The sequence below is a fragment of the Aquila chrysaetos genome, chromosome Z (assembly GCF_900496995.4).
Source record: "Aquila chrysaetos chrysaetos chromosome Z, bAquChr1.4, whole genome shotgun sequence".
NCBI lineage: Eukaryota > Metazoa > Chordata > Aves > Accipitriformes > Accipitridae > Aquila > Aquila chrysaetos.
The window spans coordinates 31,068,389-31,090,506 of NC_044030.1; the positions used below are offsets into that span (position 1 = coordinate 31,068,389).

General features: G+C 37.8%; 1 pseudogene; it reads right to left on the reverse strand.

Annotated features, from left to right (window-relative positions):
- Positions 1–12,681: 12,681 nt before the first annotated feature.
- On the reverse strand, positions 12,682–17,240 carry LOC121232711 (annotated as a pseudogene).
- Between the last annotated feature and the right edge of the window lie 4,878 nt (positions 17,241–22,118).

The window sequence follows — 22,118 nt, forward strand, 5'->3', positions numbered from 1 at the left end:
TTTAGGAGTTGGGACTACAAAACTCCAAAGTAACACAGTTGGCTAGTCATATTTCAAAAGGGAAAGGGACAGAATAGAAGAAAAAAAAAAAAAAGGCAAAATTTTAAGATTTTAACCAAGGAGACAATTCATTCTGCATAAAAAATATCATTGGGAGAATCAAATATTCATGCATATACCCTAATATAGTAAAAAGATTGTCAAAAGTATTGTAATGTTGATGTCAAAATAAAATTGGTCATCTGTAAACAAGCATTGACTATCTAACGGTGAATGAACAAATCTTTTGCAACTCAAATTGGGCTACAGTTTGCAAATCAAAAAGGATTTTGCTTAGGAGAGATGCTCGAAAGCACTTGTTTTCATTTCAACAAATATATGAGTCTTAATCTTCAGCTTTGCAAAAGAGTTCAGAACAATATGCCCAGTTTGGGTTCGTATTTCTTAGTGTATAGGGAAGGTAACTAATCTAAAATATGTAAGACTGGGCAGAAATAGAAGTTTAAGTGTCGTACTCAGGTATCTATCTTTTAAAGTATTTGCTTAATGAAAAAAAGCAATTTCAGTGTAATGGAAATACAGACAAATTACAGGGGTTTTGATAAACACAAGATTATATAACAAGGTATAAAATGCAACAAAGTAGATTTGGAGGAAGCACTTTCATATTTAAACAGAAATCTGGGAGACATATTTGAATAGAAGATCTGTCTCATCAGACAAATGTGCATTGCCCTAAGTCTTTGCAGCTATTTTTATATGTTACAGTAAATTCCTTTATATCACATCACACTCTCCTCTTATTATCACAAGTTGCTGAATTAGTTTCCTGTGTTTGATACAATGCAAAGTAAAATCTATTAATCACAGCTGGTCAGGATCATAAAAAGATTTTTTTCACAACCAAAAATTAATTAATTAAAATTATAGTTAATTAAAAATAGAAGTAATCTAGAATCTACAAAAATTGAAGGGAGTATCCACAACAATGATACTTCATTTTTGTGCCCTAATAACTATGAGATCAACATAGTGATTCATGGGAGATTCAGGACTCTATGAATTATAGAAACCTTTTCATAACTAGAAAGAGTGCTGCTGCAGAGAGGTTTTAGTACTATATTTGGTACTTCGTAAGTTAACAAATATTTGTTAACTTGCCAATTTGTAAAGATTTACTATTTCCTTCATTGTTAAAAAAGATCTTGAAAACCATTATTTCAATATACAAACCTTTATCTCAGTATACAAGTGTATAAAATTATGTCAAAGGAAAAACAGCAGTAGCTAAAAAATGTAGTCTGCAGTGAATTTCATACCTGACAAAGGAGAAAAAATCTTTTTATACACTCATCAAGGCAACTTAGTGAATACAAAAGAAAGTGCAAAACATTGTATTAGGAAAAATGCCACATTCTGCAAACTAATGATGAATTGACTAGTAACACCTGGAGGGATAATTTTGAAAGTATGCTAAATAATAAGAGGTGATAGAGAAATTAGGAACAAGAATATGCTGAAAAGATGTATGCAGAAAGAAGAGTTTGCAGGAACGCTTATGAACACAAAAAGGCAGAACAACCTTTGGCCATGTAAGATGTTAGGAGATGCACAGAAGATTAGGGAAAGAAAGCTTGTCAGATATCTTATGAATTCTGCAACATTTTTCAGATGGGAAAAATGGGGAATGAATGGGGTGAAGGCTTTACAATGTCTGTTTTTCAACATACAGCAAATATCAATCAGGGAAGCAACCATCTCAGACTCTCCAGAAATGATAAAAAATGTTCTCGGTGGAATTGCTGAAATCTTAAATGGCTAAAGAATTTCATCCTGGGCAATCAGCACCTTATATGTACTATGCATTCCTGTTGTCAAGACTCACAGACAGGCTGCAGTTGGTTAATGTTTTGAGAGAATTTGTTAGAGATATACAGGTATGAACTTAGAAAGCTAGAGAAATGTAATGGAAGAATAAGTCTGCCTTAGCTATATTTTTAAAAAAATAAAAGCAATGTTCCTATCAAAAGAGTAGAAAATATAGACTAAATGATGATAACATATTTGAAGTCAACACTGAGTCCTTTTAGTGTTTTCATGATGGTAGTAAGAGAGAGAACAGTTACCTTGGACTACGAGATTCACTTACCATTAGTATCATAGGTGGAAGGTATAACTGAATTTAGCATCAATGTTGGCAGGTACAAAGACTGTGATAATTGAGGGAATTAGTACACCACCAATTCTGCAGCAGAATGTAGGAGACATGTTTGTAAGAATGAAAAACTGTAATGACCTTGTACAAGTGATTGCAATACTATGAGTGCCTTCTTCAGTGACTTGTGGTACCAGAAATAATTTGTGCAAATCTGTTCTTTGACTCCCTCAATACAAGGAACAGGGGCCTGGCCAGCCATGGGGGAAAAACCTTCAGGCATACAAATAAGCAGACAGCATTTCATTGTAAATGCAGTGAAGGTATGAACTTGAGCAATTGTGGGTTGCTTCTGTTGCAGAGAGTGAGGACGTACTGCTGCTATCTGCTCTGAAAAGGCATGAAGATTATGCTATATGGTGGCTCTTTCAGTGAAAGCAAGAAGAAGATAATCAGCTGGGTGATAGCTAACACACTCAGTGGACAAGATGATAGCGGAGTTCAAAGAGGATAGCAGTATGGACTGTGACTGAAAACTTTGAGCTATGAAAGTTGCTTACTGTTAGAAAAGACGCTGCATTTTGTGTTAGAAGATAAAAATGGGAAATTTGTTTTTCATCTTAGAAAAGTGATGGACGAGGTATAATCTGAAGAAATGCTATCTGTTAATGTGAGAAACTTAACTTTTTTTAATATACTTATTTTTGGATAGGACACTTCAAGAAGAGTACCTATGAGTTCACAGGCAGCATGCAAGAGTCTTGAGCTGTGTATGAGGACTACATGTGTACATTGAATGGAGTCTTTAGGTTAGAAAGCTCTTCACCTTCCTGAGGACAAAGAGGTTTAAAAAAATCAAAACCTTTGAGTGATATTAAGAATATTTCAAAGCTACACAATCTTTGCTCATTAATCTATGACTCTGAGATCAGTAGTGATTGCAGCCCCTAGACTTCAGTTATTACACCCTTTGTCTCACTAGGTGCTTCAGTTTCATAGAGTAAGTACAATTCAGCTCACTTAATTTTAGACTTCAGAAAGTAAGGTGCCTTCTGTTAACCTGCTATCTTGAATCCTTCCCGGTCAATGAAGTGAGAAGGGTACCTCGCTAAGGTCATTATCTGATAATAAAACAGGAAGAATATCTAAAACAGATGGAATAAACGTGTAAAACAAATGGAATAATGTTGTGCCTACAGAATAGCTGTCTTTCCCCCTTCTGCTTTCTCCCTCTCCCTCCTCTTACCATGAATCCTAGAAGCGCAGCTCAGAGACTAGACCTCAAACTTTATGCCACAGTTGAGTGAAATAACCCTGCCTGTCAGTAACTCTCACACTACCCTTGTTTGCCAAGACAAGCCACGTTTAGAAGACAAAAAGGTCTTTGGGTTCTGCAAATGCTTTACAGCTTCAGCTGGCAGCCAGTTGGCCGTGTAGATTCTGGGTCATGTTGTGTAACACGCGGCCTCCAGAATCCTTCTTTCTTGAGAAATGCCAGAAGCAGACAGCCAAAGACACCACACCACAAGTGCTGTGCCTGTTATCTAAGTGAGGGCATCCCATGGCATCTGCCCACCTTCACAATAAAGGTTCCAGTAAAGTATCACTGCCATTAAATTCATACCAGATGTTCCAAACAAGAGATGCAAACTTCTTCCTTTCCTTCTATGTTTAATGTAAAATATAAGTTGTTCTGTGGAGTTGTTTTCATCCAATTCTGAAAACATATAATGACTGTAGCATAGATCATACCTAGTCCCCTAAGGCAGAGAGAGGTATAGCTGATGATCTCTTCATTTGCTTTGGCTGAAAACACTAATGCTCAGAAAAATTCCTCTGAATTGCAACTACATTTAGTCTTGAAAAAGCAGAAGCTAACAGTTCAGCACTAGCAAAATTGCTTAAATGGGCCATTGAACTGTGGAACGCCTCAATCTCTACCTGAATCCTGGTCACTTGGATTGGACTCTGAAATAGTTCTTCATGATTCTTAATGTTTTTTTCTCACAATTTCTAATCATCCTTCTTGGAAATCTTCTGTACATTTGTATAACACTTTTTTCCAAAATAGACTCTAGGATTTTTTTCCTAGGTGGAGTGAATGCAAATGAACATGCAAGCATTCATTAAATGTGACAGTAGCAACTTTCTGAAGAAAACATTAAAAAAAATTTAGAAAGAAAACAGATTTTTGCTTCCAGCTTCTAAAGCCTTCAGTGCACAGTGAGATAAGCAATGGGACATTTTTTGAAAAAAGTATTTAAGATGAAACAAAGGGCTTTTTATTATCTATTTTCTGTCTTAAAACACATATTTTAGTTTGGCAAGCTTTCATTGCATCACTGAAGAAAAATAATTTTGTAACAGTGAGAATTAATGAGAGAAATTCCTGCCAGGTTGAGATGAAGCTTAGTAAAATTACATTGGTTCTTTTACAAGCAAACTCCTGCTGGCTTTAGTGGAAATTGGTATAAATACTTACTGCAAAAATCAGTAAAAGAACATTAATGGTATTCTTATTTAAACACACTCTCAACAATCAGGATGAAAATAGACATTATGGAAGCATATATAACCATGTGTCCGCTCACAATCTGTGAGGCTAAACTTCAAATATGTAGTTATTGATCGAACTGCTTGGAAACAGAGAGATGACTTTTTCCTTAAGTGTTTCCTTCCTTTGTACTGTATATTTAAAAGTTAGCTTTAAGTTGTAACAAGTTTTGCATGGACCTTTCTGCTGAACCATAATTAATCCAGTTGATGAGAGGCTTTGTAGTAACAAAATAATACAGTACTGATTCCGTTAAACTAGTCACTATATAAACTTTGCAGAAAATGCTATTATGATTGTGAAACACTCTTTAAAGAAATATTCTAAATATGTAAGACAGGCAGAACAACTGTTTTTTATAACTGCCTCTTCCTATGTGCTCCAGTACCATCAGACATACCTGGATAACAGCATGAAAAAAACAAATGCCAAAAATTATTTTTCTCTATGTTTTGCCAAGGATATTTTCTTCAAAAAATGCAGCTGTCATTTGTTTGAATGCTCACCTGATGTCTGCATGAAGTGCTTTTGCAGGTTCATTGGTTATCTGAATCAAAAGAAAACATGCTGACTACATATTTAAATTTGCTTTCTGTTTTTTACTGCAGTGCTGTGAAGTTAACAGATGGGCTTTAGCAATATGTCAACTATATTTCTCAATGGAGCAGATTTATCTACAATAGGTTTTAGTGTTTAGTCAGATGAACATACTGATTATATAACAAGTGAAATTAAAAATTTGTGAAATTTGAATATGGAAAAGAAGATATTTGGAGCAGGAAAAGATGTAAAAGAAATGGTCTTGCAGAAAAGGGTATAACCATGCAGTAAATTAGCTGAAAGTTGACTGACTACATCCTATTACAATTTAACTGCTTTGTTTAGCTGTTATAACATCCCATTTTCAGCTCCTGGTTGAGCAGCTGTCTCTGCTACCTGGCAGAAAGAATGGCGAGCCAGGAGAGGCCAGCATCTTGGTTAAAAAAAGGTAAGCAAGTGCAGTAAGTATGAAGAGGCAGCATAAAATCAGAGAGATCATATAATATTTGTTTTTCATAATATTATTCTAGGCACCCATGATTTGTGCCTTATGTTTTCCTTAGCCAGAGGTGGTTTCTTTGCTTTTTAGATTTCATATAGTAGTTGTAAATGTACATTTTTCCCTGGAAATATGCCCAATTGCTTTTTGAAACCATGTAAACTTTCAGCGTTCACAATGTTTTCAGCTAAAGCACCACTGAACTTTTTTTTTTTTTTTTTTTTTTTTTTAATTTGCTAGCTGTTGGCTTAATTTGATGCCCAAACTCCATTTTCGGGGGAAAAGAGTTTCTCATTTCAACTACTCTGCTGTTTCTCTTCTGACTCCCTTGATTTTCTCATCATAGAGCTCTCTTACTTCTTTCTCGTCCATCTCTTTTGCAGCATGAAGTTTTCTAGTCTGTTTAATTGTTCCTCATTAAAAAAGCTGTTTCATACCTGTGATGATGCTTGTTGCTCTTTTCTAAACCTTTTCTAATGATGCAGCTTTTGACAGAGGAGGACCAGAATAGCACACAGGACTCAAAATGTGGGACCACCACTGATTTGTACAGTGGCATGGTGTAGGTCTATACTCATTTCAACTATTTTCTGTTGGCTTTTTTGTCCTTTCCTGATTGTTGCTCTTATGTCTTCACAGAACTGCAAGTCACAACATCCTGATCAGATTCCTTTATAGGCAGAGTTAGAATTTTTTCCCACATATATTATTTTAAGTTTATCCATACTGATTTACATCTGCCACTTTATTACCCATTTTACTGCACAAGATTCTTCAGCAGTTCTTCAGTTTGCTTTTGGTTTTATTTCTCTGAATATCTTCAATAATGTCACCTTGTTGATCATCACCTTTTACAGAGCAGTTACAAATGTAATGAATGGCACTGACCTTAGCAAAGAGATTAATGGGGTTTTCCTACTTACTTGCATCACTATAGATACTATTTATTTCTGTCCTCAGTTTCTGGTTTTAACCAAGTACAGACATTCCTTATTCAATGGTAGACTACTTGCTTTACCAGTCTTTTGTTGGAGATTTTGCTGAATATTTTGAATGCCAAGAGTATTACCATCCAACCACTCTGCGCTTGTTGACTCTTTTGAAGACCTCCAATAGATCTGTGAGGCTTGACTTCCCTTTACAAAAGGGAATTCCCTTACACCATGGCCCTTCCCCAGCGGACTGCCCTTACCCATTTTTCCCACTAATTCTATTCCTTAGAATAGTTTGTTCGTATTCTCTGTCTCAACAAAGACTGGTTTGTAGCTCCTGAGAATGCCCCTTGAATCCTTTTTAAAAATTGCAGTCACACAGCAAACTGCTGGTACCAAGGCAATTTGAGCTGGTGTATTTGCATGCAAGAGAGTAGTACACTTTTTTCATCCTTGCATTCCTCTAAAATTTTGGGGTCAATACTACTGTGTCCTTGTTACTTGCAACTCTCAAATATATCAATATGTTCTACCCACATCACTTCTGCCAATATTAAAATTTGAGACACATCAGAGAGGTTTCAGGTTGGAATTACTTACAGTTCATCTGCCGTAAGTACAAACGCAAAGTGCACTTTATATTTTCTGTCACAACCATTTTGTTCTTTCATCATTTACTCGACTGGAGATTTCCAATTCTGTCTTCTGGTGTATTGGAAAAAGTATCTATTCATAATTTTGTATGCCTTTGCAGCTTCCTCTGTGGTACTTTGAGTCGCACCCACAACACGTTTTTGAAAAGCAAAAGAGGATAGGCATTTACTATACATTTCCTCAGAACCTATATTTCCATTTGTAAGGCTTGATACAGGTACATGCTTAACAGTCATATTTACAGGCACCACAATGTAAATAAAACACTAAATTTGGAAAATATTGTGATTTGTTGGAACTTTGGATTCTTCAAGTCTTGACTGCCAGTAATGCTGCCAGTCAGTTCATCCCATTTCATGTATTTATGAATAGGGTGTGTATTACAACAGAAGGGAAAAGAACCAAAGACACAAATATACCAGTGTGTAAAATCATCAACCACAAGTATATTAATTAGAAAACAACATAAATATTTTGAGAGATTCTATAAGGAAATTGTTTTATATTTTGTTGTGTGTTTTCTGAACATATTACCTTGGCAGGATTTGGCAGCACAGGGGCAGCACAGGGTTTCACAAAGCATAGAGCTTAAATGGAGCAGGAAGTTCTCACGAACTGAAAGATCTGAAAAAACAAATAACGTGAATAGATTGCTCTCTTGGTAACTTTGGTTTAGTGCACTAACTAAATTTTAACCAACATGATATTACTAATTATATTACATTATTAGAGTACTTTAGCAATATATGGTAATTTCTCTAGCTGTGATCTGGGAGACAGAATAAGCAATATTGTAATTGCACTTTGAAAGCCCAATTGGAATTGGGCATTTTGGAATTGCTTGAATATCCAGGATAAATAACAAAGAGTACCACAACCACAGAAAACTTATGGGATACAACAGTTAAGAATTAAACTTAAAATCAGAACGTAATTACTGAGAATTGCAAAGACAGTAATTATGGGTTGTTTGTGCAATTGTATCACAGCATAAATGATCTTTCTTTTGTATATAACTATATCACCACAGATTGAATACTGACATCCCTTTCAGATGTCACTGATACCTATTAAAAAAAAGTACAAAATTATGAAATTAATAACAAAGGAATCAGAGACTATGGATGTGTAAGCAAGGTGAGGTGGTGAGGGCAGGCAAAAATAGCACCTGCTGCATTAGTGGAAGTAAATATCAGCAGAAGAGCGGATCTTGGAAAAATGACAGTTTGCTATATGTCATGTCCTCTATTTCAGTTCACAGGCTTTAAAATGGGATAACAGTTCCCAGTCTTCCAGTGGATTGTCATTCATTCTTTGATAAAAGAACCACAGGTAAGTAACATGGTATATCTTTGAAAAATCACAAAAATGGCAATGACCTGAAGGCCACTACAGTGTAGATTACATTTTGCATAACAATATAGCAAATGGCAACATTTTAATCCTAAAGCATCTTTCTATTTACCCCATACTATAAGTGAGAACTACAAAAGCACAATTCTGATCTGGCACAAACTTTGTGAAAACAAATTATAATGCAGCATGAAAATTACATACTTGGCTCCGTTGAACTTTTTACAAGCTCTCATAGAGCTAACATCCATGAAATTGCAAGATGACAGTTTTCTGGAAATACTCAATTTCCCAGTTTTATTGCATCCTGTATCATCTTTTCTTCAATAGATCCTTGGCCTTACCCCAGTGAAACTGACTTCAGTCTGCAACAGAGACTAAATTTTATGAGTGTTCATACTAAGAACAATTTCATATTTGGTCATTTTTTAAAAAGTAGAAGCTTTGGGATTTGTCATTTTTAAAAACACTGTCATGGTTTAAGCCCAGATGGCAGCAAACCACCACAAGGCCACTCACTCACTCCTTCAGCCCTGGTGGGATGGGGAGGAGAAAATATAAAGAAAAGCTCATGGGTCAAGACAAGGACAGGGAGGGATCACTCACTGATTATGGTCACGGGCAAAAAACAGACTCAACTTGGGGAAAAAGCAAAATCAATTCAATTTACTACCAATAAAATCAAAACAGGATAAAAAGAAGTAAAACCAGACCTTAGAACACCTTCCCCCCACCCCTCCCTCCTTCCTGGACTCAACTCCACTCCCAATTTTCTCTACCTCCTCCCCACAGCAGCACAGGGGGACGGGGAATGGGGGTTGGGGTCAGCTCGCCACACCTTGTCTCTGCTGCTTCTTCCTCCTCAGGGCGGAGGACTCCTCACTCTTCCCCCGCTGCACCGTGGGGTCCCTCCCACGGCAGACGGTTGTCCATGAACTTCTCCAGCATGGGTCCTTCCCACAGGCTGCAGTCCTCCAGGCACAGGCTGCTCCAGCGCAGGCTTTCCCATGGAGTCACAGCCATCTTCGGGGGCATGGGGTCCTCCCCGGGCTGCAGGTGGGCACCTGCTCCAGCACTTACCTCCATGAGCTGCAGGGGGACAGCCTGCACCAGGGGCTGCAAGGGCATCACCTCCTCCGGCACACCTCCTCTCCCTGCTTCTTCACTGACCACGGTATCTGCAGAGGTGTTCCTCTCACATCCCACTCCTCTCTCTGCTGCAGGTTCCCCTTTTTGAGTAAGTTCTCGCAGAGGCACTACCACAGTCGCTGATGGGGTCAGCCTTGGCCAGCGGCAGGTCTGACTTGGAGCCAGGGGGACCCTCTAGCAGCTTCTCACAGGACCCACCCTGTAACCCCTCCCCCGCTACCAAAACCCCACCACACAAACCCAAAACAGACACTGACCACATTCTTGGTCTTGAGTGTTGAAATCCAGTTTCTCATATTTAGACCTAAAATGAAAGTGACTCAATTTTCTGAAGAGCTAAGCACCACCAAATCTTTAAGCCCATCACTTTGGCTGTAGTGGCTTAACAACCAGAAACCAAAGCATCATTAGGCATTTAATTTTTTATATGAATTTAGGCATATTGTTCAAAAACTGTTACTGTTCTTACAAATACAAAGAAGTACACAGCGTACATAAACTAGGTAGAAGTATATATCTACACTTAGACTATGCAGATGAAATCTTAGCTTCTTCTAAGTCAACAGTAAAATCTCATCAATTGTTACACAGCTAAGTCTTTGTACATGGGTAATGTAGAATTAAGTATTTTAGCAAAATAAAGATATATTTAGAAGAGACTGGTATTTCAAAGGGGCCTACAGGAATTCTTTTTTAAATAAGCCTAAGGAATTAATTTTCTAAATATCACTAAAATATTTAGATATTTGATATTGATATCTGAAAATACCTGCCCAGCAGCATGTGCAATGAAAAATTGCAATCAATACCATTCTGAATACCCTTGTTCTTCCTCAAACTGCTGAAAAGCTCTTATTGGGTCAGAGCTTGTGCTCAAAACAAGCACTAGTGCAGCTGAGGCAAACATGTCTTCATATAGAGGTCCAAGTCCAATTCTCTATGATTTTTTTTCCAAGATTCTCTATTACAAACTCAGCAAGTACAGAGGCCACCAGAGAAAATAATGATGCAGTAGTATATAAATGTAGAAAAGCTGAGAGAAAACAACTGTACTTCAGTAGCAAATCCACTGCTTCTTGTATAATACCTGACAAAATCAGATGTATCCTATTTTTTCATCAAGATACAAATAATAAAAATTCAAGAATGAAAAGAAAAATCAGACATCTAGGATACTAATCTGAAAACTTATCATATCTAGAAACAACTGCCTCAGTGTATCCACAAGCAGAAGAAAGAGCTCTCTACAAGCTACTTATTCTAATAATATTATCTTTACACTATAAATGCTTCAAGAAATTGAGGGCAGCTTCTAGAAACTGGAACTGTTCCTTAACACAGGGTTGAACTACAAAAGAGCAGTCTTTCCAAGTAGTTTTGCTGAAGCCACAATTCCCACTGCATTCATAAGAAAAGACTAAATGGCACTGGTGGTATTTCAATCTGCAAAAAGCCCAATTATTCCTCTTGGCAGGAAGTACAGACAGGAACCATCCTGCACATCTATGTTCCTCCTTAACCGCAATGAAGCTACAGGCTAGTCTGGCTCTACCTTAACACCCAGCTTGAATTGGCTCATAGAGAGCCTATGTCTCACTGTTTCAGAACTCCTATTTCATGATTCTTCTCACAGACAATTACTGGAGTTTTGGAGCAGGTAGAATTCAAGAGGAACTATAACTTTTCTGCAAGGACTTTACCACAATTAATTTCTGAAACATGGTCAGTCTCAAGTCTCAGGAAGCTTTTGTCACATTTTCAGTTTTTTCTTCCTTGTGTTGCTCCACATGAAATGGTTCCAAATCGTAGTGTCCCCAAGTTTCTGGATGAACATGAATTTCAAGGTACTTTACATATGAAACTACCATTATCTGTGCCATGAATTTGTAATCCATGCCATATCAATAATCCAGCACACCTAGGTCATATTTATGACACAAATATAACAAACACATTTTTTGTGCTTTTAAGCTAAAATCCCTTTAAACTTTCTCAAAGTGAACACATATGTTTTATTACATTCACTTGGGAACATGCTAAGACAGATTAAGGGATAAAACAATTATCAGAAGCCACTTATTGCATAAAAATCAGTATATAAGTGTTTGACCTTGCTCTGAGCAGGGGGGGTGGACTAGGTAATCTCTAGAGATCTCTTTTAACCTTGGTGATTCTGTAATAACAAATAGATCCTTCACCCTGGAATTACGAAGTATGCTTGAAAGAGTGAGCCGAGTATAAATCCTGCAAGTAATATTAATGGAAGGGATAACCTGCCCCACTGATTTAAGGAAGACATGAATTATACTGTTATTTGATTGACAGCCCTACTCAGCTTACTGCTGGAGAAAGTTTTGTCTGTGTGGAGAGAATACTACAGCACACCTCATCAAACCGGGCCGCAAACACTGATACGGACTGTTTGGGAGAAGGAACAGGAAAATGCGGGAGGAAGGGAGGAGGGGAGAAGTGCTCCCCATACTCTTCCATATTGCTTCTGTGGAGGCAGAAGAGGAGTCTTATACTGTCCTGTCAAAGTGTGTAGCAAGAGCCTTTCACCGAGGTAGAGGAAACACAGAGAAATGATCTTTAGGAAACCACCTACAGACAGAGCTGAGCCACTGTCTTTGAAACTGTTCAAAAATAGATTCAATGAAAAGAGGCAGTGTTGGTATAAAAAAATCTACTTTAAGACAATGGATTGGCAATCACAAAAGGATCTTTCCAATCTAACTTCTAGTTTCTTTTGTTACCTAATTTAATGAAGATAGGTCTACAAATCCTGTCCTTTTGAATTCCATTGGGAGTGCTTCATTTCAGTCATAGCACATAAATCACATGGTGTCTTCAAGCCATGGCACATCCAGTTTAAGAAGGCATTGCTCTTCAGTAAAGAGAACAATCAGTGAAAATAAAATTAAAAGCAGGCAAAAGTTTAGGAAGTGCATGACTTTCAATAGGCAAAATACAAGTGCTGTAAAACAAACAGCATTATAAATAACATCCTATTTCAAAAAGGCATTTAAATACATTCTTAAATTAACTGCTAAGCTGAAGATACCCTTTAAGCATATCTATAAACATATTCTTACATTCCACTCACATGTTGAAGTGCTAATCTGAGTATAATTTCCTGGACTCAGGCCAGCAAATGGCAAATACCTTAAAATCATGCATGCCTTAGAGGATACAGTATCTTGGAAAAGTATTAACTGTGGTCCTACATATCAATATTTTTAAGTCTAAACTGTGGAAAAATATCTTTTTCTCCTATATACAAATACTGTTGTGAACCTCAGATATCTAATCTCTGACAATTGTCTTTGACCCGAGCCTACTGAAGGGTACCTTAACCCAAGCCAGCAGGCCCCTGGAGGCAGAACTCCATTCTGCATCTCTAACGTCTTCTCTCTGCCACAGAGTTTCAAGACACAGCATAACGCTAGACAGGAGTTTGTGTTACTCAGAAAGGCCTGGAGAAACATCGGTGTATATCACATAGAGAGTCTGACTAAGCAGTATTACCAAATGCTGCTTGAGATTATCATTCTTTTCAAAAATCTTAGTAGTTTTACTAAATAGTTGAAAGAAAACCAGATTAGTTTTAGATGAGCTCATTAACTTAATATTAATTATAGTAGAATCCTGGAGTCATTCACTAGACTGTCTGGAACCATTATTCTTACTCGATTTCATATGCTAGATCACAGTTTAAACTAAAGATCTCATAGGTCCTCACTTCTCACTAGTAACTCCCTTATTTTTTCTCTAGAAGTAGCAGTGTATTAGATGCCAAACTCATGTCACAAGATCACTAGGGAGGCAAGATGACAAGAAAATTAACTTGTTTTAATATGGGGACAGCTGCAAGGTTATATATTCTTATTTTTGTTTTGATGCAGATAAATCACTACCCCACTGGAGAGAAACAAAGAGAAATATTGGGGAAAACAGGAGCAGAAGAACCTGGTCCATTCTAGAAAGTTCTTGTGTGACTTCCGAGAAAGTTGATTTAGTTAAATGTTGCTTGATACTTGGCTTAAATTAATTCACCTCACAGTAAAAATGACCTGATTTTAAAAGATGATGAATATTAATCAGGCATGGCAATAGATGGTGTGAGGAACTTGCAGAATTTCTGTCAGTGAAGATTACTAATAACAGCTTAAGTAAATGCCTGTAGGAAGAGATCTAGTCATCTCCAGCCCTGCTTTGGAACAGGAGATGTGCACTCAAGGTCCAAGAGCATTTTCTAAGGTTTATTTAAGTATCTTGACCTTAAAAAGTAATTTACATATATATATATATTTACATATATATATATGTATGTATGTATGTTTTGGAAATGAGGGAATTTTTATCTGTCACCTAAACTAAGGCTCAATAAAGAATCTGCACTTGGAGTAAAGCACAAGCATTTTTATAACTTTAATGACTTTTATTCATTTCAAAGAGAATGAATGCTTTCATGAGGTATAGAACAAAGTAGTTTCATCTACATTTCAGGGTAAATTCAAAAGATCCATATAATCCCATCTTTTGAGAAACACTTTTAAATTTTTTTCTACAAATATTCTAGTTTGCAACTGTGGAATTTTTAGTGCAATTTAATAAGATACTATTTTAGGTCATTTTAAGTATGTGTAATCCAAAATGCTATTTTCTTAAAAGATGTATTAACCTAACCTACTTAAAATACTTCAAAGAAAACTGATACATGTGATCTGTCTCCGGCAGACTTGCAATTACAAAGTACATGACAGATACTTGAGTTGTAACAGCCCAGTATTTCTCATGAGCAGCACTTATTTTCTGTTACACTGCTTCTGCCTCTTGCAGCCCTGCCATAATAGCACCTGACGTAACCTAAAAGGTCAGGCATTGGAATAGGCTGCCCAGGGAAGTGGTGGTGTCACCATCCCTGGAGGTGTTCAAGAAACATGTAGACGAGGCACTTCAGGACATGGTTTAGTGGGCATAGTGGTGTTGGGTTGACGGTAGGACTCGATGATCTTAAAGGTCTTTGCCAACCTAAACGATTCTATGATTCTATGACAAGAAGTACATTTTTTCACAGCATTTTTGCAGCATTTCTGCAACTAGGAACTGAACACTGGGGACAATGGAGAAAACTTTCTCCTCTCAAGGCTCCAATGGTTACAGGACAGCTCGTCTGGGCATTAACTCCCTAGTAGTCAGTAAATGTTATCTCATGCTGAAGTAGACCTCACTCCACTTCAGCTGCTGTCTAGCTCTTCTGTTTGCCACAGGTAGAAGCTCAAGAACAAGGGATATTCCTGTCTTGGATACTGTGCACTTTTATTACATAATAACAATATAAACTTAAAAACAAGAGGTCTCTCTAGCATTTTGTGCCTCCAGAGCCACACAAGTTAATCCCAAGAAAAGGGACTAGTTAGCATTTATTCTACAGGCACTATCCCAGCAGATCATGAAAACTGAGTCTGACTCTCTGATCAAAAATTCCAACTGGAAGACAGGAAAGAATATAGTATGTTCAGAATGTTTTAAAAATAATCAGTTGATGACTGCTAGTCAAGCAAAGCAACTTCTCAGCTCTGTTTTCTGAGCAGCGTGGAGATCTCAAAGTTCTTTTTAACTGCAGAGGGGCAGGACAAATTCTCAAAATGTCAATTAAAGTATGCCAGATTCTACCAGTTGAGGAATGTCTTCTGTGGAGAAATCTACGCAAAATTAGCTACAAATATGAGTGATTTTCTGAGAAAGGGAAAGGTACTTAAGTATTTAGGGCTCCCTTATTTATGTGGAGGCTACACACAAGCTGGCTACCTTTCTTGGTTGGAATGACTTTGTAGCGCAGACCGTTGGTCTATTAGGAGGTCAGCATAAGAGTTCTACAGCAAACAGCCATCTGTATATCATAAATACCACAAAAATGTCATGTTTGCTCTTATTTTGTCAAAAGCCGCATTTGACCAATAAAATGAAGCTAGCAATGAATAAGCATAGGAAGAATAAAACTTACTGAGCCTAATAAAGCCACAAAATAAACATTACCATTAATACAAATAAACAAATAATATGAAACTGCAATTCAAATATACTCCAACTGGCTCTACAGAAAGTTTTTGGTTTTGAACAGGCTTTAAAAAATTAACAGCTTTTCTCTGTTCTAGGGAAGAGCTGTCTTACTGCATATCATAAGCTACTGTAGCCACAGACAAATAGTGGTTTTAATGACAACCATATCAGCATAATATTTAAAGCCTGAAATGTGACGATTTGAAAACATGAATAAAATACACTGTAAGGAAGCACTGTGTGCAATTCATGTCAATTTTCAAAGAGTTTTATTCTAACTAGTGGTATTAATGGGTCACATTTTCAAAAGCTGGGTGATATTTCCTGTAGAAACAATTGTTTCCAGGAGAAACATGAAACCAAAAATCAGCACATCAATCATTTATTCTGATTTCTGACCAGGAACTGCAAGCATGTCTCCTGCATTTGGTTCCTGCAGTGGGTTGATGAGTTCTTCATCATCCAGGACATTTCCACAAGAAACAAAAATCTTTCTGAGAATTTTTTCTTCAATTTTTATATTCTTTTTGTCATCATTGGTGCGTGCAATGATTTGAGTTCTTGGATCTTCAACATCACTATGTGTCAGATGCACAACATCACTAGGGAAGATTTTAATTTCTGTTGGCTGCTTTGTCACTTGTGATCACTGTTTTCCTTTTCCTTAGTTCAGGGCTCCAGCAAGTCTCACTCTTTCCCACAAAAACTAAATCAGATTATTTTCTGTTTATGCACCTCTTAAGTGTCACAAAGAGATTACAGCAGGGAGTCTCTCACCACCATCACTTGTTACTTCATCTTGGTGCTGTTGTAGAGCTCAAGCTCAGCCCAACTGGAAGCTTCATTTGACAGAGCTGTCAGCCCTTGACAGCTACAAAATCATTGCACCTACTCCATATTAGCAAATTTGCAGATAGAGCAGAAGCCATCCTCCTGATGCCAGAACTCTTAAACTTCCACCCCTTGCTGTAACAAGAGTGTCTATTTCCCAAACCAGTAAGTACAGACCCTACCTGCGCTGCACTCAGTACACTTAGGTTCAGGCTCTTGAAGCTGCGGAGTCTTGGAGAAGACCTGTTTCTCATCATCTCTGATGCTGCACAGTCTGCTGACCTCCTCCTGCAGCTTCTTTATTTGGCAACACTGTTTCTCAACAAGAGCATACCTCCTGCAGCCTAGGAAGCCTTCTCCCACTGCCCCAGCCTCAGCAAGAGGCCTCTGGCTGTCATGGAAGGCAGCATCCAACCTCCAGAGCTCCAACCGGCTCAACAGCTCAGATGCTGCAGGGACAGTTACTCCAACAGCTGTTGGAGACCGTGCTCTGTGGTGCAGCAACACCATTGCTGAGGACACGTGTGCTTTTCTAAGCCAAGCTGCTGACCCCCATTTTGTGCAGTCTGCTGTGCAAACTGCTGCGTCTGTTGGCTGCCTCCCAACTGTTCCTCTGTTAGCTGGTCTCTCTTATGCAGCATTTGTAAAAAGTACATCAACTAAACAATAGCCTGGCAAGCAGCAACTCTGTGAACTACATCCTTCATACGCATAGGTAACCTATGTCAATCATACTAAAAATGACACAGCATTAACAATAAAATTAAAAACAATTAAAATTCCATTTAAAAAATTAGAAATACACAGCATTAAGAATCATCCATAGCAATGGCGTAGGAACAACCAATATGCAACATGTCTCAGACTTAGAAATTAAGAAGTGATTTATGGACAACAGGCATAAATGTGCTGCAAAACCTTCACATAGAATGGACTTCAAAGAGTAAACCTCATGATGGAAACTGCTTTACAGTAGACTTTCATTTTCTGTGTAAAATAAATTTAAGGTAATAAATAGGGAAAGAGCTCTGGTACCCATGTATTAAAACTACCTAATCAAACATTAGTAGCCTGATTGACTTAGAACTTTTTGCATGTTTCCAAAAAGGCAGAAAATATTGTTTTTAAATTTCATTATATTTCAGCAGATTTATTTTCATTTATTTTGCTGACAGGCTTTCTCCCCAGGCATTAGATATATAGATAACTTAAAGTAGTTGGCTAATCCCAGGCTGGGACATAATTCCATTCTAGTTTCTGAATTCGCAAACACAGCCTTTGTTACAAATTGCATGTCTTCATTAAAAAGTTAGCAATTACCGAAGAGAAATTTCTCTGAGTACACAAATTATTTCTTTCTGATTTAAAGCTGTCAGTTCATGAGGCTTTATCTATGTATTGCAACTACCAGAAAAGGACAAAAACTGTGTGGCCATTTGTTATGAATGAAAAGCAGGTGCGGATCCCTCAGGGGCGAGGAACAGCACTCAGCAAGTAAAACCTTTGGCTTTAATGAAAGCCTGCTGTTATGACAGTGGGAGCCCCAGGATGCCAATTCAGTCATATGGGGACCCAACCTGAGTGGAGCCCTGCTCAGGAGTGAAGGTCAAGGGAAAGCACCGCAGGCGTGGATAATAAAACTTGTGACGATTAACATATCGTACATATGCAATGTCCTGTTTTGCTCATCAGCAAACTCAGTTGATGTAGTAGTGCAGCTGCTGTTGTCCAAATTTCAAGACCTGCAGCTGGCTGCCATCATTAGCACCCATGCAAAAGTAGGTGCAGATGGGGGGGGGGGGGGGGTGCGAATGATCCTGGGTTACCGTGACAATGGGATAAAATGTCCTTGGGACTCTACATACTCAGATATGGGACATGAATTATCTTGGGTTACTGTAACAAAGTCCTCTAGCGCCCTACACCACTTATGAAGCTTTTGGAGTCTCTGGAGAATACTTCATGTTTTTGATCCCAACAGTGTTTTGAGAGGAAGTGCTTTTCTGGTATACACCTACCACTACACCAGTTGCAAGGTGACCATTAGGATGCCCACTTGTATAATGTTAATCTTAGTCCAGAGAGGAATTTTTTTTTTCTTTTTTCTTCTTTTTGATAACTGCTGTGGTACAGTGGGTGAGGTCATACAGTAGACAGTCAAAAGTTCAGTCACAAAACTAGTTTCATCTCTCCCCAAGGAAGCAGGTGAAGACAAAGAGTTGAAGAAGCAGTTTCTTAGTGTGGTTTGGAAAAAGAAACTAGAAATTGGATGTGATTCGTGTCCTCCTGATGCCACCTGCTGGGTAGGCAGTGAAAGAGTGTGAGTTTGCTGCAGCCTGTCCAACAGGTAACGCCAGGGCAGAGACCGTCATGTACTGTTCTCTGTTCACTCACTCCTTCCAAAAGTTTGTCTTTCCTTGGCTTTCATAACTCCGGCTCCTGTAGTTTCTCTTCCTCTGCCTCTTTGTCCTCCTCAGAAGGTTTCAAGAGGCTTTGTCACCTTTTTCTCTCTCTGTAGTCTTGTCTCTGGAGATTGCCATCAGCAACACAAAATCAAACAACACTCCTGTGCTGTCTTAAAATTAATCTTCTTCTTCCAAGTCTGTTTACAGAATAACAGTGTTAAGCTCTGGCATTTTCTCACAGTTGCCTCATGGTCTGTTTGATAAAGCATCAGGCTTCTGTTTTTCTTTCCCAGTATCCCCTCCCTGCTACGTACTTTGCCACTCCCTGTGGGGCCTACTTCCCATTGATCAGGCCCTTAATCTGTATTTTCTCTTTGTCCTGGTTTCGGCTGCGTTAGAGTTAATTTTCTTCCTAGTAGCTGGTACAGTGCTATATGTTTTGAGTTCAGTATGGGAAGAATGTTGATAACACACTGATGTTTTCAGTTGTTGCTAAGTAGTGTTTAGACTAAAGTCAAGGATTTTTCAGCTTCTCATGCCCAGCCAGTGAGAAAGCTGGAGGGGCGCAAGAAGTTGGCACAGGACAGAGCCAGGACAGCTGACCCAAGGTGGCCAACGGGGTATTCCATACCATGTGATGTCACATCTAGTATGTAAACTGGGGGGAGTGGGGGCAGGAGGATTGCCGCTCGGGGAGTAACTGGGCGTTGATTGGCGGGTGGTGAGTAATTGCACTGTGCATCATTTGTATATTTCAATCCTTTTATTATTACTGCTGTCACTTTATTAGTGTTGTCATTATCATTATTAGTTTCTTCTTTCTCTATTCTATTAAATGGTTCTTATCTCAACCCACGGGTTTTGCTTCTTTTCCCGATTTTCTCCAGCATCCCACTGAGTGGGGAGGGAGGGAGTGAGCAGCTGCGTGGTGCTTAGTTGCTGACTGGGGTTAAACTGCGACACTCTTCAATATCGGACCTTTCTGTAGATGCATATCTTATAAGGTATGCTTAAGTCTGTCAGATTCTTTATCCTTAACATCTCTAAAACGAAGCATTCTCTTGCTACTCGTACATTGAGTTTCTCATCCTCTGGTACCTCAGCATTCTTTTCATGAGCTTGATGACTATGATCTCTAAGGATAGCAAAGGAAATTAATTGGCATTCCCATGCAAAACCAGGTAGAATTATGATGAAAAAGTGGTAGTAGAATTTTTAAAAGCAATAATGTGTTTTCTGAATTTTTCAAAACCACCTGTCCTACTAACAAAATTTCCTGTGCTTATTTCCCACCCATATCAAAATTCAAATGGAATATAATGTCCTAAAGGGAAAACAGAACAAAACAAAAAGATATTGAGTCATGGTTCTGTCTAAGTTTTTCTCACATAAAATAATTTCTGTGCTTTTTAACTTTCAAAGGTTTTTGCCTGCTTTTTTGAAATACCTTAATTTATTTTTTATTTTTGTTTCAGTCTGGTACATCTGAAAGGAATAATACAATTAAGATGAAGAAAATTTTATGTGGTCATTGTGGAATTATATGTAAGAGAAACTATCAACTGCAACATATTATTAAAAATTGAAATACAAGAACAATAATATAAATTTATGGACAAAAAATTCTTCCAGGAGAACAGGTCAGCCCAAATGAATCAAATTCTCAAGAGTGCACAGAGAGCTAGAATTACTAAGATTAATTAAGCCATTTTTAGATTCTTTGGGTTTTATCCAACAGTTTGCCTTTATAGAAAATAGAAGAATCATCCCTAAAGTCAGGGAAATTACCATATTGTCACAATTATCAAAATTTCAGTTATTAAAATGAGGGGGTTTTATCAGAAGAGTACATCACTTCTCTGTTAAGCATCTCTTCCCTGTTAAACTTCACTTCTCTCTTAAGCCTGCTCAGATGATACTGCCTCTTCCTGCCTCCCTAAAATCTAGTTTTTATCCTACGCTTTGGGATCTTCAACTTTCTTTATATTGCTTACACTTTCCTTTTTGCAGACTCAGGTCATCCAAATCATGTAACAGATCTAATCTGAAAAGAGAATTGGTTTGAGGGGAGTTCCACTGGACGATGGTTTCTGAAGCTAACACATTATGGTAGTGGACACACTAAATGATGCAGTTAATTCTTCAAATGGACATAAAATAAATGGGAATTTGCATGCTACTTTTGGAATGATTTGTGCTTATGAACATACTACCCTAAGGCAAATCTTGTGCTTTTCTGCACATATGCAGAACTCTTAGCTTAATGTATTTTTCCATTAATTTTAGAGACCCTCTAGATGCAACCTGGCAGAGAGGGGTAAGATAGTGTTTCAGAGCTCTTTGGTTGAAAGCACATACCATTCCTCTTCTAGGGCAGGCAATTTGATCCTAAGACAATTTATATCAGCTGGGTTTTGGAATTCATAAGATGGAAAAGATATGTCATAGAATTTTGTTCAGTTTGTTGAGCCACTTTTGCCACTCATCTAGTATTTTAAAAGTATGGACTTGAAAATTCAGCTGTTTTTAATATCCACAGTTGAATTCACTTCACTGGACCTCTCCATCATGTTACAACATCTAAAGATCTGGGCTCACCTGACTTTTAGAAACTCTCAATACCCTGTGATGGGAGTCTAGCTTTTGACTAAATCAATTCGGCTTGTTTATACATCTCACCTGATCTGGAAGATCTCCCAATATGTTTATAAGACTGAAATCCAGACTTACTGGAACCTCTACATTTTGGCATTTCTTGATACAGCAGTGTATCAGCTGAAAAATATTAGTTGTTAAACAAGATGTGTAGGTACTCCTTAGAGAGATTTGTAACAATAAACAGTTGAATACGAGTACATAGTGACTGAAAACTATTGCCATTGAAAGGCCATGAACAGGACTAGAAAATCACAAGCTTCACCTAATTTCAGAGAAGACATCTGTCTGAGACTGTATTATTAAGAACTAATAGCAGGCTGAGGAA